This window comes from Pinus tabuliformis, chromosome 6 (genome assembly GCF_031772625.1).
Source record: "Pinus tabuliformis cultivar Carrire ecotype Pingquan chromosome 6, CPIR1, whole genome shotgun sequence".
Taxonomy (NCBI): domain Eukaryota; kingdom Viridiplantae; phylum Streptophyta; class Pinopsida; order Pinales; family Pinaceae; genus Pinus; species Pinus tabuliformis.
In genome coordinates, this window is record NC_142292.1 from 1,523,626,373 (window position 1) to 1,523,637,058 (window position 10,686).

The window sequence follows — 10,686 nt, forward strand, 5'->3', positions numbered from 1 at the left end:
ATGTTGAATTTATAAGAGGTAAATATTTGTAAACATTTACATGTGGGCTCAATGGGGAGATGTTGTAGTATCTAGAAAAACTTGTGGCGCTGCGAGATCTTTGCTACTCGCCATCTGATCTAAATGGATTTTGACCTAGAATTGCTTACTGGCATGAGTCATGATTTATGCATGAGTCATGATCTATGTTTGTATGTTTTATTCTCCTTTGATATTCTCCTCGTCAGTATGCCATGATTTATGCATGAGTCATGATCTATGTTTGTATGTTTTATTCTCCTTTGATATTCTCCTCGTCAGTTTAGGAATGAAGAGGCAACCCCGTGAGGCCAAAACGTGTGAAATTTAAGTATGAGGATGGCATGAACTAATCTCTATAAGGGTTCTAGAGTTCTGTGAGCATCAAACAAAATATAAATAATTAATTTGAATGATTGCATGTAGAGTTTATCTTGAGTTTCAAAATGTCTCTTTAATTTCATTTGGCGTTTTCTTTTTGAATTTGGGCATATGAATAAGCAATTTCTTGCGCTGAAAATGTGCGAGATTTGACCCATAACAATGACACGAGGGATCCATTAGAAGGTTTTATTTCACTTTGACGTTCACTTTATGATTCTGAAAATGTGATGAGGCGATTCCTTTATCTCAAAACGCCTTCGGTTTGAAGCATGAGACTGACATGAAGGAATGGTTAGAGGGGTTCTAAGGTAATGTGGATTATGTACCTTATAACAAAATGTAAACAATTTGAATGATCATAATAAGAGTTTATTCTGAATCTCAAAAATTTCAAAATGTCTTTTTGATGTTTAGGTGTAATGCAAGAAAGTATGTAAACTTTTTTAAATGGCAGCTCAATATGTTGAATTTATAAGAGGTAAATATTTGTTAACATTTACATGTGGGCTCAATTAAATAATAATAAAAATTAATAGTGTTATGTTATGGGGAGATGTTGTAGTGTCTAGAAAAACTTATGATGCTGCGAGATCTTTGCTACTTTGCTACTCGCCCTCTGAACTAAGTGGATTTTGACCTAGAATTGCCTACTGGCATGAGTCGTGATCTATGTTTGTATGTTTTATTCTCTTTTGATATTCTCCTTGTCAGTTTAGGAATGAATAGGCAACCCCGTGAGGCCAAAACGTGTGGAATTTAAGTATGAGGATGGCATGAACTAATCTCTATAAGGGTTCTAGAATTCTGTGAGTATCAACCAAAATGTAAATAATTAATTTGAATGATTGCATGTAGAGTTTATCTTGAGTTTCAAAATGTCTCTTTAATTTCATTTGTCGTTTTCTTTTTGAATTTGGGCATATGAATAAGCAATTTCTTGAGCTGAAAATGTGCGAAAATTCACCCATAACAATGACACGAGGGATCCATTAGAAGGTTTTATTTCACTTCGACATTCTCTTTGACGAGGGATTACAACATATTGAGCTGAAAATGTGCGAGATTTCACCCATAACAATGACATGAGGAATCCATTAGAAGGTTTTATTTCACTTTGATGTTCTCTTTATGATTCTGAAAATGTGATGAGGCAATTCCTTTAGCCCAAAATGCCTTGGGTTTGAAGCATGACACTGACATGAAGGAATGGTTACAGGGGTTCTAAGGTAATGTAGATTTTGTACCTTATAAAAAAAGTAAATAATTTGAATGATTATAATAAGGGTTCATCTTGAATTTCAAAAATATCAAAATGTCTTTTTGATGTGTAGGTGTAATGCAAGAAAGTATGTAAATAGAAAGTATGTGAACATTTTTAAATGGCAGCTCAATATGTTGTAATTTATATTAATATGTTGAATTTATTAGAGGTAAATATTTTGTAAACATTTACATGAGGGCTCAATTAAATAATAATAAAAGTTAAAAGTTATATTATGGGGAGGTGTTGTAGCTTCTAGAAAAACTAATGGTGCTGCGAGATCTTTGCTACTTTGCTTCTCGCCATCTGAATTAAGTGGATTTTGACCTAGAATTGCCTGCGGGCATGAGTCGTGATCTTTGTTTGTATGTTTTATTCTCTTTTGATATTCTCCTCGTCAGTTTAGGAATGAAGAAGCAACCCCGTGAGGCCAAAACTAGTGAAATTTAAGTATGAAGATGGCATGAACTAATCTCTGCAAGGGTTCTAGAATTTTGTGAGTATCAAACAAAATGCAAATAATTAATTTGAATGATTGCATGTAGGGTTTATCTTGAGTTTCAAAATGTCTCTTTAATTTCATTTTGGCATTTTCTTTTTGAATTTGGGCATATGAATAAGCAATTTCTTGAGTTGAAAATGTGCGAGATTTCACCCATAACAATGACATGAGGGATCCATTAGAAGGTTTTATATCACTTCAAAGTTATCTTTATGATTCTGAAAATGTGATGAGGCGATTCCTTTAGCTCAAAACGCCTTGGGTTTGAAGCATGAGACTGACATGAAGGAATGGTTAGAGGGGTTCTAAGGTACTGTGGATTTTGAACCTTGTAACAAAATGTAAATAATTGAATGATTATAATAACAGTTCATCTTGAATTTCAAAAATTTCAAAATGTCTTTTTGATGTGTAGGTGTAATGCAAGAAAGTATGTAAACATTTTTAAATGGTAGCTCAATATGTTGAATTTATAAGAGGTAAATATTTGTAAACATTTACATGTGGGCTCAATTAAATAATAATAAAAGTTAAAAGTGTTATGTTATGGGGAGATGTTGTAGTGTCTAGAAAAACTGGCGGCGCTATGAGATCTTCGCTGATTTGCTTCTTTGCTATTTTGCTACTCGCCATATGAACTAAGTGGATTTTGACCTAGAATTGCCTACTGACATGAGTCGTGATCTGTTTGTATGTTTTATTCACTTTTGATATTCTCCTCGTCAGTTTAGGAATGAAGAAGTAACCTCGTGAGGCCAAAACGTGTGAAATTTAAGTATGAGGATGGCATGAACTAATCTCTATAAGGGTTCTAGAATTATGTGAGTATCAAACAAAATGTAAATAATTATTTTGAATGATTGCATGTAGAGTTTATCTTGAGTTTCAAAATATCTCTTTAATTTCATTTGGCGTTTTCTTTTTGAATTTGGGCATATGAATAAGCAATTCCTTTGAGCTTAAAATGTGCGAAAGTTCACCCATAACAATGACATGAGGGATCCATTAGAAGGTTTTCTTTCACTTCGACATTCTCTTTATGATTATGAAAATGTGATGAGGAGATTCCTTTAGCTCAAAACACCTTGGGTTTGAAGCATGAGACTGACATGAAGGAATGGTTAGAGGTGTTCTAAGGTAGTGTGGATTTTGTACCTTACAAGAAAATGTAAATAATTTGAATGATTATAATAAGAGTTCATCTTGAATTTCAAAAATTTCAAAATGTCTTTTTGATGTGTAGGTGTAATGCAAGAAAGTATGTAAACAAAAAGTTTGTAAAATTTTTCAAATGGCAGCTCAATATGTTGAATTTATATTAAAAATGTTATGTTATGGGGAGATGTTGTAGTGTCTAGAAAAACTTATGGTGTTGCGAGATCTTTGCAACTTTGCTACTTGCTATTTGAACTAAATGGATTTTGACCTAGAATTGCCTACTGGCATGAATCGTGATCTATGTTTTTATGTTTTATTCTCTTTTGATATTCTCTTCGTTAGTTTAGGAATGAAGAGACAACCCCATGAGGCCAAAACGTGTGAAATTTAAGTATGAGGACGACATGTACTAATCTCTATAAGGGTTCTTGAATTTTGTGAGTATCAAACAAAATGTAAATAATTAATTTGAATGATTGCATGTAGAGTTTATCTCGAGTTTCAAAATGTCTCGTTAATTTCATTTGCCATTTTCTTTTTGAATTTGGGCATATGAATAAGCAACTTCTTGAGCTGAAAATGTGCGAGATTTCACCCATAACAAACATGAGGAATCCATTAGAACGTTTTATTTCACTTCGACGTTCTCTTTATGATTATGAAATTGTGATGAGGCGATTCCTTTAGCTCAAAATGCCTTGGGTTTGAAGCATGAGATTGACATGAAGGAATGGTTAGAGGGGTTCTAAGGTACTGTGGATTTTGTACCTTATAACAAAATGTAAATAATTTGAATGATTATAATAAGAGTTCATCTTGAATTTCAAAAATTTCAAAATGTCTTTTTGATGTGTATGTGTAATGCAAGAAAGTATGTAAACATTTAAAAATGGCAGCTCAATATGTTGAATTTATAAGAGGTAAATATTTGTAAACATTTACATGTGGGCTCAATTAAATAATAATAAAAGTTAAAAGTGTTATGTTATGGGGAGATGTTGTAGTGTCTAGAAAAACTTATGGTGCTGTGAGATCTTTGCTACTTTTCTTCTTTGCTACTTTGCTACTCGCCATCTGAACTAAGTGGATTTTGACCTAGAATTGCCTACTGGCATGAGTCGTGATCTATGTTTGTATGTTTTATTCTCTTTCTGTTATTCTCCTCCCTAGTTTAGGAATGAAGAGGCAACCCGATGAGGCCAAAATGTGTGACATTTAAGTATGAGGATGGCATGAACTAATCTCTATAAGGGTTCTAGAATTCATTGAGTATCAAACAAAATGTAAATAATTAATTTGAATGATTGCATGTAGAGTTTATCTTGAGTTTGAAAATGTCTCTTTAATTTCATTTGGCATTTTCTTTTTGAATTTGGACATATGAATAAGAAATTTCTTGAGCTGAAAATGTGCGAGATTTCACCTATAACAATGACATGAGGGATCCATTAGAAGGTTTTATTTCACTTCGACATTCTCTTTATGATTCTGAAAATGTGATGAGGCGATTCCTTTAGCTCAAAAACGCCTTGGGTTTGAAGCATGAGATTGACGTGAAGGAATGGTTAGAGGGGTTCTAAGGTACTGTGGATTTTGTACCTTGTAACAAAATGTAAATAATTTGAATGATTATAATAAGAGATCATCTTGAATTTCAAAAATTTCAAAATGTCTTTTTGATGTGTAGATGTAATGCAAGAAAGTATGTAAACATTTTTAAATGGCAGCTCAATATGTTGAATTTATAAGAGGTAAATATTTGTAAACATTTACATGTGGGCTCAATTAAATAATAATAAAAGTTAAAAGTGTTATGTTATGAGGAGATGTTGTAGTGTCTAGAAAAACTTATGGTGTTGCGAGATCTTTTTTTTTTTTTTTTAAAAGTCGGTTGCTATGTATTATATTCTGAAAAAAACGAGGGTCTAAATCCCTCTTTGTACATAAAGTTCGCAGATTGAGAGGAAACCAGGGGTTCACAAAATGAAGCTGCCCCCTTGGTCCTTAGGCTACTTTTTTCCTTACTACTGCTAGAGATGGCACTAGTATAGATTCTGATGAAAGAGGATAACAAAAAGATGCATTTGATTTTCATTCAGTCGATCATTATGTGTTGAATGTGTCTCGCTGTTGATTCTTCTGGATTCTCATCTTTGGCTCCATGGTTTGCGCTGGAGGAGCTAGTGGCGATGGGGTGCTTATCCAGCCAGGATTTCAGAGTGTCGAGCGATTCCTCAACATGGCCACAGCGATTTGAGAGCTGCTCGAATTGATCTCGGAGAGAGGAGACCCTGTGCATGAAAAGCTGAATTTCTGCTTTGTATTTCTCCGTGTTGATGCGGTCTTGTTCAAAAAGTCGCCTACTGTGCTCATCAAGGCGCCTGTCATGTTCTTCTAGCCTTGCATCAAGCAGACCCTGTTTTTCCTCTATCAGTGACTGTTGGGTCCTTATTTCTTCCAGCTCAAATTGAAGGTCTGCACAGTGCAGACAGTCCTCACTGCGCGCCATGGAAAGGAGGATGCAAAAAGGGGAAAGGGTCCAGTAGGCGGTAAAGAATTTGAAGATTTTGGAGATATCTTGCAGACGGATTTGGAAGGCACTGTCAAGAGAGACAGCAGATCCCACTTTCTGAGCGACAAGGGAGAAGTATAAATGGGCCCGGATGTTGGCGCGCAAGCTTGAAGGAAAAATACTGTAGATAAGGGAGAATGAAACAGAGGGGAGCTTGCTGTAGGGGCAAGTTTGAAAGATGGAAGGCGGCCAGCAGAGGTAATGGAAAGAAAGCAGAGAGTGAAGAAAGGGTGGAACAGTAATACTAGCCTCCCCACAGAGACTACTCCTGAAAAACACCACGACAGAGATTAGTGAAAAGATAAACAAGGCAGGAAATAGCAATACCAGAGACTGATTTTTTCTTCGACTCTGGACGAGAGCGCCTTCATCAAACCAGAGTAGCTGCTCTTGCGCAAAGCTATGAATGACAATTCTTTGCTTTCCTCTGCCCGTATTTATGGAGCAAAACCAACAATAGCCTGAGTGTATTACAGGAGCCGGATCCTCTGTATTGATTAGATATTTTCCTAAATCTCGATGGCGATCTGCTGGTGCAGTGTATTCGATCTTCCGGCCTTCACTGAGTTGATTGGTTTTCCTTGGGATGTAGGTTGTTCTTTGAATCGATGCTTGGATGAGACTACTTATGCATTTCGTGCTCTCTGTCAAGTGTCCTGAAGCTGATGAAACCATGCCCGTCACACGCTTGATGAATCTGCGAGCCTGGGCAAAGTCAGGATTTGCCTGTATCATGGCAGAGGCTGGAAGGTATCTCTGTTATTGTGCCTCAACGCACCTTCCGGATTTCCAACTGCGTTATTCGCATGTTTGTCAGCTTCCCCGTTGAACGTGCGAAGGATATGGTAGAATCTGATGTTTTCAAAGTGTTGGAGAAGGAGATTGATGCGTTGGATATGTTGCTGAAGGTTGCTGTTTGGTGATCTCCGGTTGTGGTTCATGAGGCCAATGATTATGGAGGAATCCCCAAATACTAATGCTTTTCTAATCCCCATGTTTTTCAATTGCAACAACCCTTGGTAGAGAGCTAAGGCCTCTGCGTTATTATTTGTTTTTTTTCCCAGACTCCATTCATAATTGCAGATTTCTTCTCCTAATTCATCTATGATAACTCCTCCCGCGCCTGCTGGTCCTGGGTTGGACTTTGAGGCGCCATCAAAGTATAAAATTGGGCAATTGTTACTCTGGATCCACCTCTTGTAGTCCTGGGTTGGAAGTCTGATTTCCCACTCCCTGGTCTGGTCTTGATGCTGTCTGTCAGTTCTCTGAATACTCTGTTGATGTCCTGGACGGCCTAGAATATGCCTAATAATTGACCTCTCCTCAACTGAATAATCTGCTGCTTTGATTTTCCCTGAGTGTTTTGCTGCAATTGTCTCCTGCGCCAAGAGGTGAGCCTTGTTGCATGTCTTCCATACATTACTCTCTTTGTTTTGGAAGATTTTTTTATTTCTTGTGAGCCAGATTTTCCATAGTAGATTGTGAGGTATGATATCCCAAGTTCTTTTGACAATCTTGCTCCTTTTATCTTTCCATGGGCAGTTCCTTCTCCATTCTTGAATTGCCTCTGCAATGTTCTGCTGAGGTTGCCATGTTATATTGCCCAAGTTGGACAAGTTGATCCAGCATTTCTTCGCGAAGGGACAGTCAAGGAATAGATGGTGGATGGTTTCCTCTGCTGAGCAGCAATTGGGGCAAATTGAAGGTCCATGTATCCCTCTCTTTCTTAAATTTTCAGAAGTGAGGATTTTGCCTTTTAACAGCAACCATATGAAGAATTTGACCTTGGGGATGGCCTCAGATTTCCATATTGTTCTCCATTGATTCCAGATAGGAGTCTGATAAGTGCTGTTGCAGATGAATTGATAGCCGGACTTGATGGTGTAGCTTGAGCCCGTGGGGTCCCATCTAAATCCATCTGCTGCTCCTTTTTTAATGGGAGCTCTGTTCTGAAGGTTTTTATGAAGAGCTTGGAAACTTAATTCTAAGTTTGAGGGGATATCTGGAAATTCCCAGCTAGTCCAGGCTCCTGTGTCAACATCCCATTTTGAAATTTGATCAAGCCTCTGAATGCCTTTGCTATTAAGATGAAGGATGAAGGGAATGGCTTCTTCGACTGTGTTTAGAGGTTGGAAACCCATTATCTTATCAGTGGCATAATTTATACTGATCCCTCCCCCCGGAATCTTTGAGATATTTTGGTTGAGAATGGGAATTGCTTTCTTACAGAGGTGCCAGATTTTAGTAGAATCTCTACTGGGAATATCAATTTCAAGGAGTCTTTGCCTATTGTCAGAGAGGTATTTGCATTCAATGACCTGTTTCCACCAAGCTTTTGGTTCATTGATTAATCTCCAAGCCATTTTGATCCCAAAAGCGAGGTTTAGAATTTTAGGGGCTCTAATTCCCAGTCCACCTCTATCTTGAGATTGAATTACACTTTTCCAATTGACCAAATTGAATCTGTTTTTTTCTTTTTTTCCTCCTTGCCATAAGAAGTTGCGGAGGGCAGTTTCCAGCTTATAGTGAAAAGAGGCAGGAGCTTGGTAAAGAGTGAATCGGTATAGAGGTAAGGAGGAGATACCTGATTTGAGCAAAATTAATCTGCCTGCTGGGTTAAGCCATTGAGTTCCCCATTGCTGGACCTTCCTTTTGACTTTGTCTATTATTTCATTCCAGGTAGTGGCTTTAAGAGAGCCCATGGTGACCGGCATCCCAAGGTAGGTGAAGTGGTCCCAGGTTGCTTTGTAGGCAACTCCAAAAATGTTGGCTATGCTGTGAGCTGTTTGATTGGAGATATTCCATCCATAGATGCAGCTTTTTTGAAAGTTGACCTCTCCCCCTGAGCACTCCATGAATTGGTCGAGGAGGATTTTGAAGCGCCTTGCTATAGTAGTGGATGCCCCTCCAATGAGCAGAGTGTCGTCAGCAAATTGTGAGTGATTGATATTCTTCACTCCGTTTCCAAACTTGATACCAGAGATGAGGCCAACTCTTCTGTTGTGATCTAGGGTGCTGCTAAATGATTCAGCCATCAAGATGAAAAGATAAGGGGAAAGAGGGCAACCTTGCCTTAACCCTCTTGAGGATTGAAATGCTTCGCAAGGGCGGCCATTTATGAGAGGCGAAATCCAGGGGCCAGAGATACAAGCGGCAATGGTGCTGATGAAGGCAGAATTGAATCCCATTTTCCTCAAGACAGCAAACAAGAAGGAGTGTCTTACTCGATCAAATGCATTGGCTAAGTCAAGCTTAAGAACGAAACCTTTCTCCTGCCTTGATGTGCTGGAGTGAATAGCTTCTTGGACCAAGGTGATGGTGTCATGAATTTGCCTGTTGGACATGAAGCCTCCTTGATTTTCGGATATAAGGGAAGGGAGAAGGGGCTGGAGTCTGGCTGCTATAATTTTTGCAAAGATCTTATATGAAGTGTTACACAATGAAATAGGTCGAAATCTGGAGAAAGAAGTGGGGCGATTTTCTTTAGGAATGAGGGCGAGGAAAGTTGAGTTTGTGAAGCCCCCCATTTTCTTTTTTCTTTGGATTCCATTCATCATTTTAACAAGGTCTTTTTTTATCAAATGCCAATGGTCCCTATAAAAATTTATTGGGAACCCGTCTGGACCTGGAGACTTGTCTGGTTGTAAAGTCCAGATGGCTTTTCTGATTTCCTCCTCTGTTATTTCACTGTTTAAGCTGTCATTCTCCTCAGGAGAGATTTTTTCCGGTAGATGCTTAAGGATCGCCGAATAGTCAGCATCTCCTTGGTTTTCCGTGAGGAGACATTTATAATGGAGGAAGGCAGCTCGTTTGATGGATTCTTGGTCATTATGCTGGCTGCCTTGGCTATCAGTTATAGTGTTTACATTGTTCCTTGTTTTTTTGGCAGTGGCCTGCTTATGGAAGTATGCCGTATTTTTATCACCTTCCTTTAACCATAATTCTCTTGATTTGATTCTCCACTTGATCTCTTCCGCTCTCTTGATTTGAATTAGCTGTCCCTGAACTTCCCATTCTTTACTTTTCAGCTGATGAGTGAATCCATGATCCTCTATTTGTTTATGGATCTCTTCCAAGTCCTGCTGTATTTTTTTCCTTATTTGTTCTGGCTCTTGATAGCTGACTTTTGCCCAATCCTTGAGTGCTTTCCTTATGTTTCGAAGTTTTGTTTCCCAAATATGGCTTGGAGAGCCTTCAACGTGATGCTTCCAGGTTGCTTCTATGATAGCCTCGGCCTCAGCGTTGTCTTTCCACAAAGGATTGTACCTGAACGGAATTGGTCCCAAATGAGAATGGGAGTCCAGCGTTAAGAGAATGGGGAAGTGATCTGAGGCTGTGACACTGAGAATTTTGGTGTGGCCTGCAGCAAAGGAAGAAAGGAGGGAGACATTAACCAAAATTCTGTCCAATCTTTCCATAATGTTGCCTGGCCCCAACCTTCTGTTGTTCCAAGTATATTTCCTATTTTTTGGGATGATATCCATCAGTTCATGTTCGGACATTATCACTTCCATCTGTCTTCTGAAGGGATCGGAGGTGAAGGTGCCCCCCTTTTCTCATTCGCATGGAGGATTAAATTGAAGTCTCCAGCAAGAATAACATTTGAGTTCTGCTCGTTGTCTATTTCTTCCTTCAGTTCCTTCCAACATTGTTCCTTTTCCCGGTAATGATTGGGGATATAGACATTATAAATGATGAAGTCACAGCTCTCTTCCTTGTTGCTAAGGTTGGTCCTAACCCAATTTTGATTGAGGACAAAGGATTTGCAGTCCCAGTATTGCTTATTCCACA